Genomic DNA, 5890 nt, shown 5'->3' on the forward strand with positions numbered 1-5890 from the left:
GCAGCACGGCAGTGCCAGCATCTCCATGAGGAGAGGCAGGCTAGTAACTAGAGCATGGCATAGAGGAGGAGGAAGAAAGGGAGAAGATGGAGGCGTACTAACCTGGAGCAGCGCCACGGCGTCACCATGGCGGTACGGCGGCACAACCTGGCCACGGCAGCGCCAAGCCATGGCCAAGCTAGGCGGTCGCCGAAGCACGGAGGCTCCAGCGCAGGCACGACGAGGCCTACGGCCAAGCCACGGCACCAGGAACGTCGGCGGCGACGAGATCGCCGTGGATCTCCACGCCAGGCGACCAGAGCGAAGAGGGTCGAGGCCGAGGGCAGCTGGTCGTCCGCGTCAGATCGACGCGGATAGGATTGACCGCCGTCGTGGGGCGCGTCGGCTGCGCATCATGGCGAGGGCCAGATCCGGCGAATCTCGCCGGAATCGAGCGGCGACGGCGGCGGCGACGCGGGTCGCCAGAGCGGCTAGGGTTAGGGTTCGGTCGCGCGTGAGAGAGAGAGAGAGAGAGAAGTGGGGCTGGTCGAGCCGGACCAGGCCGGTCGGTTCGACCTAACCCACTGGGTTGCACCGACAGGTGGGCCCAGGGGCATTTTTGCCATTTCACAATTCAACTTAAATGCATAAACTTTGAAAAAGCACAATAAATACTTAATAGCTCTAAAAAAATAATTAAAAATATGAAAATTGATCAACATAAAATTCTCTACCTGAATAAAATATCAAAGAGAATTTTTGAAGACAACTAAGAATAAGTCTTAATTTGATGAATTAAATAATAATTTAAATCACACATATTATTTTCAATAATGAAAATAAGTCCATCAATGCAATTGGACTTTAAAAACACCTTGACAACATTTCAAGGTTGTATTTACCCTAAATAGAGTATCTCCAAATTATTCTTAGTATTAACCTCTCACATGAAATAATAACGACATCGGAAGGGGGGAACAAACCCTAAAACTGGAATCATGCATAACTGCTTCTTTAACCATTGCCCTTATCGGACAATGATGCTATTTTTCAGAGACAGAGGACAAGGGTCAGTCCACACCATCCAACTGCAAAACTTTGCAGTGTTCAGGCAAGTTCATCACTTGCTCATGTCATTTGAGTATTTCTATCAAATTACTTGCAAAGTATTATGGTTACCACTATTGCATAAAAATCAAAACCACTACTTTCATAACTATGAATATGACTATGTGGTGGGCAATGGAACCATGGATTGTGTTGATATGGTGGAGGTTCCATTGCACGGGTTTATATCCATCTAGGATTAAACAACAAATGTCGCCAGTGATTCTTGTGCCGTAATATCCGTGTTAACCATAAGATCCGGAGTGGGACGGAGTAGTCAAAAGTGTTTCCACCTCTCGTTCATCAACGGATGCGCTTTACCGTAGTACACTTGTAATCCAAGGGGGCAAGCTGGTGAGGCTGGGGAGTCCTAAGTCCCCACGGCATAGTCCGTAGTACACTTGTCGCCCGAAGGAGCAAGCTGGTGAGGCTGGGGAGTCCTAAGTCCCCACGGTATTGCGGTCTATGATGGGTTGCAGCTACCGGCGAAGGAGTTTGGTTCGATCCCAGACTGTCGTCATGGTCGGGGTCCACCCTGAAATATATGGGAATAATGGGACCGGCGAGGACCCAGGGTCGGGGCATGCAACAAAGGGTGGGTGTTCGAGGTAGCGGAGGAACATGATTGGCTAGACCTTATACCGGGCCTCACACCGAAGGAAGTGTGGACGGGAAAGCTGCCCGGTTGGCACCAAGGATAAGATCTCTTATGGGTAAAGCAACACACCTCTGCAGAGTGTAAAGAACTGTGACCTGTCACTCCCTGTTCCGGGATGAGGAACTGCGAACGCGGCCGGAAAGGAGCTCCATGAAGTTCTAGTAAACCGGTGAAGGCTGACGGACATAGCTCTTTGGAATAAAAGCAATCTCTTGAAGAAATGTTTATCAAAACTTGCATTGGTATTAGACTTTCTGGTCTAATATCGTAGCTAGTGCATTAAACACCTCTTATCTATAATGAACTTGTTGAGTACGCTCGTACTCATACCACTCTTAAATCCCATGCTTAGATTGTCTGAATCGTCTGGAGGAGGACTACGACAACAATGAAGGAGCCGAGATCATCGGCTACGAGGAACCAGACCTCTCAGGAGGTATTGAAGGCGTAGACTATCTCATAGTCTACGGAATCGGGGAGGCTTCCGGTGGAGATCAAGTCTAGAAGAACCTAGTAGTAGTTGTAGCCGAGCAGCACGAACTCTTAATATTTAGCTGCTCGAGGAAATAAATGTATCACTTAATGAGACTTTTATATTGTAAACTAAGTTGGGTTCGCCTCGTGATGGGGATATGCCCATAGGGGGTGGGTCGCCAGTCCCAGTCGCCATGAAGATAGAGGCTTGGGTGGATCGCCAGTCGCCTAAGCGACTGGGCCCTAAGGCGACTGGGCCGTGATCCCAAGGAGGAGGTCCACACGGCTGGACAAGAAGATTACTTGCGAGAGGGATAGCGGATCCCGGATTAGTAGCAACTGATATGATTCGGAGTTATCTCCATGTAACCCTAGGCCGGGGGTGCTTATATAAACCCCCGAGCTTAAACCCTAGAGGACACCTTACTCGAGATCCAATCTCCCCCTGTAAGCTCTCGGCGTAGCCGCCGACTGAGCCCCCCCATTGTAATTCTCCACTGAGCAATAAAGATCTAGCAGGACGTAGGCCTTTTACTCTCCGGAGGGGCTGAACCTGGGTAAAACCCTTGCGTCTCTTGCACCTCGACCCGTAGATGGCAATGTTCCCTTCCCCTCGCATCAATGAAGTGCTACCCCCTGTAGCATCTGCCGTGGTTACATCCACGACAGTGGCGCCCACCGTGGGGCATGGGACATCAAGCCTTCGAGCTACGGCGAGGCCCTACTCGCCAGTTCGGCGGCCGGTTGCTTCCGGCAGGATGATCGCCACCGGCAATTTCTTCCACATCCAGCCAAGCACCTACCGGCCCGCCTCGTCACCTCTCACACACGCCTGGATGGTGCCGATCGGCTCCATCAACCTCTTCGTTGGGCTCGCCGGCGTCAGCGATCCCTCTGAGCCTCGCCCCAGTCGCTCACACGACCCCTTCGCGCCCGGGCAGCTCCTCACCGCTACTCGCCCGGTCACCGGCGAGGTATACGCGGAGGTTGAGGCGGCCCTGGGAGACGATGCCGAGTCGGCGGTCGTGGCACCGACCGCTAACTCCACCGTTGCCTCGGCAGCCACCGACTCCGCCGACACCGCTCCAGTCGCCGATTCCGCCGACACCATCCCGGCCATCAAATCCATCATCGCTGCGATCGACGCCGACTTCACCGACATCATCGCTACAACGTCGGTTGCGGGATCCACCGCTGCGTCCCCGACTGCCCGCTCCATCGCCACAGCATCGACCAAGGACTCTATCTCCCTGGTCTCCCACCCGAGCGACTTCGAAGGTGGCTTCGAGGACGACTCCATCCTCTCCCTCTTCGGCAGCGATTACGACTCGGACTCTGTCGAGGCCCCGCGTTACCGCTACCCGACCGCAGTCTTCATGGCAGGGGGTGAAGGAGAGATCCCAGTCGACGCCTTCACCACTCCCCTCCCCGCAACCGCCACCGCGACCGAGATCGAGGCGCACCGGGCGGCCCTCGAGGAGCAGAGGAAAAGGAGCTCGCCGAAAGGCAGAAATTCCGCCTCGAGCAAGATGAAGTAAGGGCCGTGTCCCACTATCGTCAGCAGCGAAACCGCCGGCGCATGGAGCGCGCCAGCGCGAGCGACTTTCCCAGCGCACGCCTTAACTTCGACGACCCAGGACGGAGAAATCCGGGTCGCCCGAGTCCAAAACCACGACATCCCGGAAGGAAGTCGGGCTGCTGCAGATAGAGCAGCGCGCGGAGCACCACCGCCACCCCCACCACCACCACCCGAAGTTCCTCGGGCAGAGGTCGACGCCAACGGCCTACCACTGCACTCGTCTCCAGCCGACAACGTGGCAGCTGCGCAGGCCGTCCTCGCAAGAATCCCCGAAACGGGAGACGGCGCGATCCTCGTCCAGCACGCCAAGGCTTTGGTAGCCAAGGCATTGGAGCAGCAGCACGCCGCAGCCGACTCGCAGGGGCGACTCTATTCGCGCACATCCGCCGGCCGCGCGGCGTCGTCGACGCGGCAAACCGCGCAATCGTCAACGCCAACAACGGCCCGCCGCCAGCACCGCGCGCGGCCACTCGTCTAACAACCGAGTCGAGCCGCGCCCGCGCGGTGATGGTCGCCGCTAACGGGCAGCCGATCGACGCCCGAACCCACATCGTCAACGACCAAGAATGGCGGGCGCGCAATCGATTGAACGACCGCCACGCCGATGAAGCCCGCGCCGAGCGCGTTCACCCGAATCGGCCCCGCTTGCTTCGGGCCGATGATTAGAGGCGAGCCGTACCCTGTGGGGTTCAAAGGACCCCGCGACATCGAGAAGTACGATACAAGCATTGACCCCACTGTCTGGATCGACTCGTACGCCATGGCAATGGGGATCCAGGGCCACTCCGAGTTACTCGCAGCGCGATACCTGCCCCTCATGATGGACGGCGTCAATCGCCATTGGTTCAACACCCTCACCGTCAACAGCATCGACTCCTGGGAAGAAGCCCGCGCCGCGTTCATCCAGCACTTCGCCAGCGCATACACCCGTGCCACAACCATAGAAGACCTAGATCGCTGCGTCCAAGGCCCGCGCGAGTCGACCCGCCGGTGGGTGCAGCGCTGGCAGGACATGTGGACGACCTCCAGCGGCATCAGCACGGACACGGCAATCTACTGCTTCCGACGCTGCTGCCGGTACGAACCACTAAGCGCCAAGCTCCGTCGCGTCAGCAGGGACAATATCTCAATCTCCGAGCTCTTCGACATCGCCACCCGCTACGCCGATGAAGACCCTCCCCTCGACTCGGACGACGAGTACGGTCAACGACGCAATCGCCGCCCTGCGCACACGGAGCCTCGGCGTGGCGACTACCGTTTCGCCGGCCGGTCCAACAACGGCAAGCGCCGCGGAGAGGGAGGACACAACGAGCTAGTTGCTACCACCGATTACGAGCAGCGCGAGCCAAAATCGTTTCGGCGCGACACTCGTCCACCTCGGGAGGATCGGCCTCAGCCCAAGCGCTTCGACGCCCGCAGCCTCCTAGACGCACCATGCATCTATCACAGCAAGGAGGGCAAGCCCGCCAACCACACGACGGGGAAATTGCTACTCCACAGAAGCAGATAGAAAGAGCTCGCCGCGCCAAGGAAAACGACGGCGGCAACCAGCACAAGGAGCGCGCCAAGGACCAAGACCAGCACAAGGGAGAGGGCTTCGGTCGCAGCGCCGGCTCGCTCCACACCTTCACCGGGGTCGGCGACAGGCGGGACAGGAAGGTCCTCGCAAGGGCAGTGGCGGTACACGCAGTCATACTTTCCGACGTACCCCGGTGGCTCAACCGGTCCGAGCAAAGCATTACGGAGCCGCGTAGATCTCGCCACCCGCATCGAGTACCCCGGGCGAGTGGCGCTAGTCGTCAGGCCCAAGGTCGCCGACTATCGGCTGCAAAAACCACGATGGACGGGGAAGCTCCATCAACATCATGTACTACGACACCTTCCAGCGGCTTGGCCTGCCGGACTCACGCCTTGAGAACACCAAGGTCACGTTCCACGGCATCGTCCCCGGGCGGAAGGCCTTCCCGATCGGCAAGGTGACGCTGCCGGTCACCTTCGGCACGCCCGTGAACTACCGTACCGAGCGGATAACGTTCGAGGTGGTGAACTTCAAAAGCTCTTACCATTGCGTACTCGGCCGACAAGCGTTCGCC

Source organism: Lolium perenne, chromosome 6, assembly GCF_019359855.2.
Source record: "Lolium perenne isolate Kyuss_39 chromosome 6, Kyuss_2.0, whole genome shotgun sequence".
NCBI classification, from domain to species: domain Eukaryota; kingdom Viridiplantae; phylum Streptophyta; class Magnoliopsida; order Poales; family Poaceae; genus Lolium; species Lolium perenne.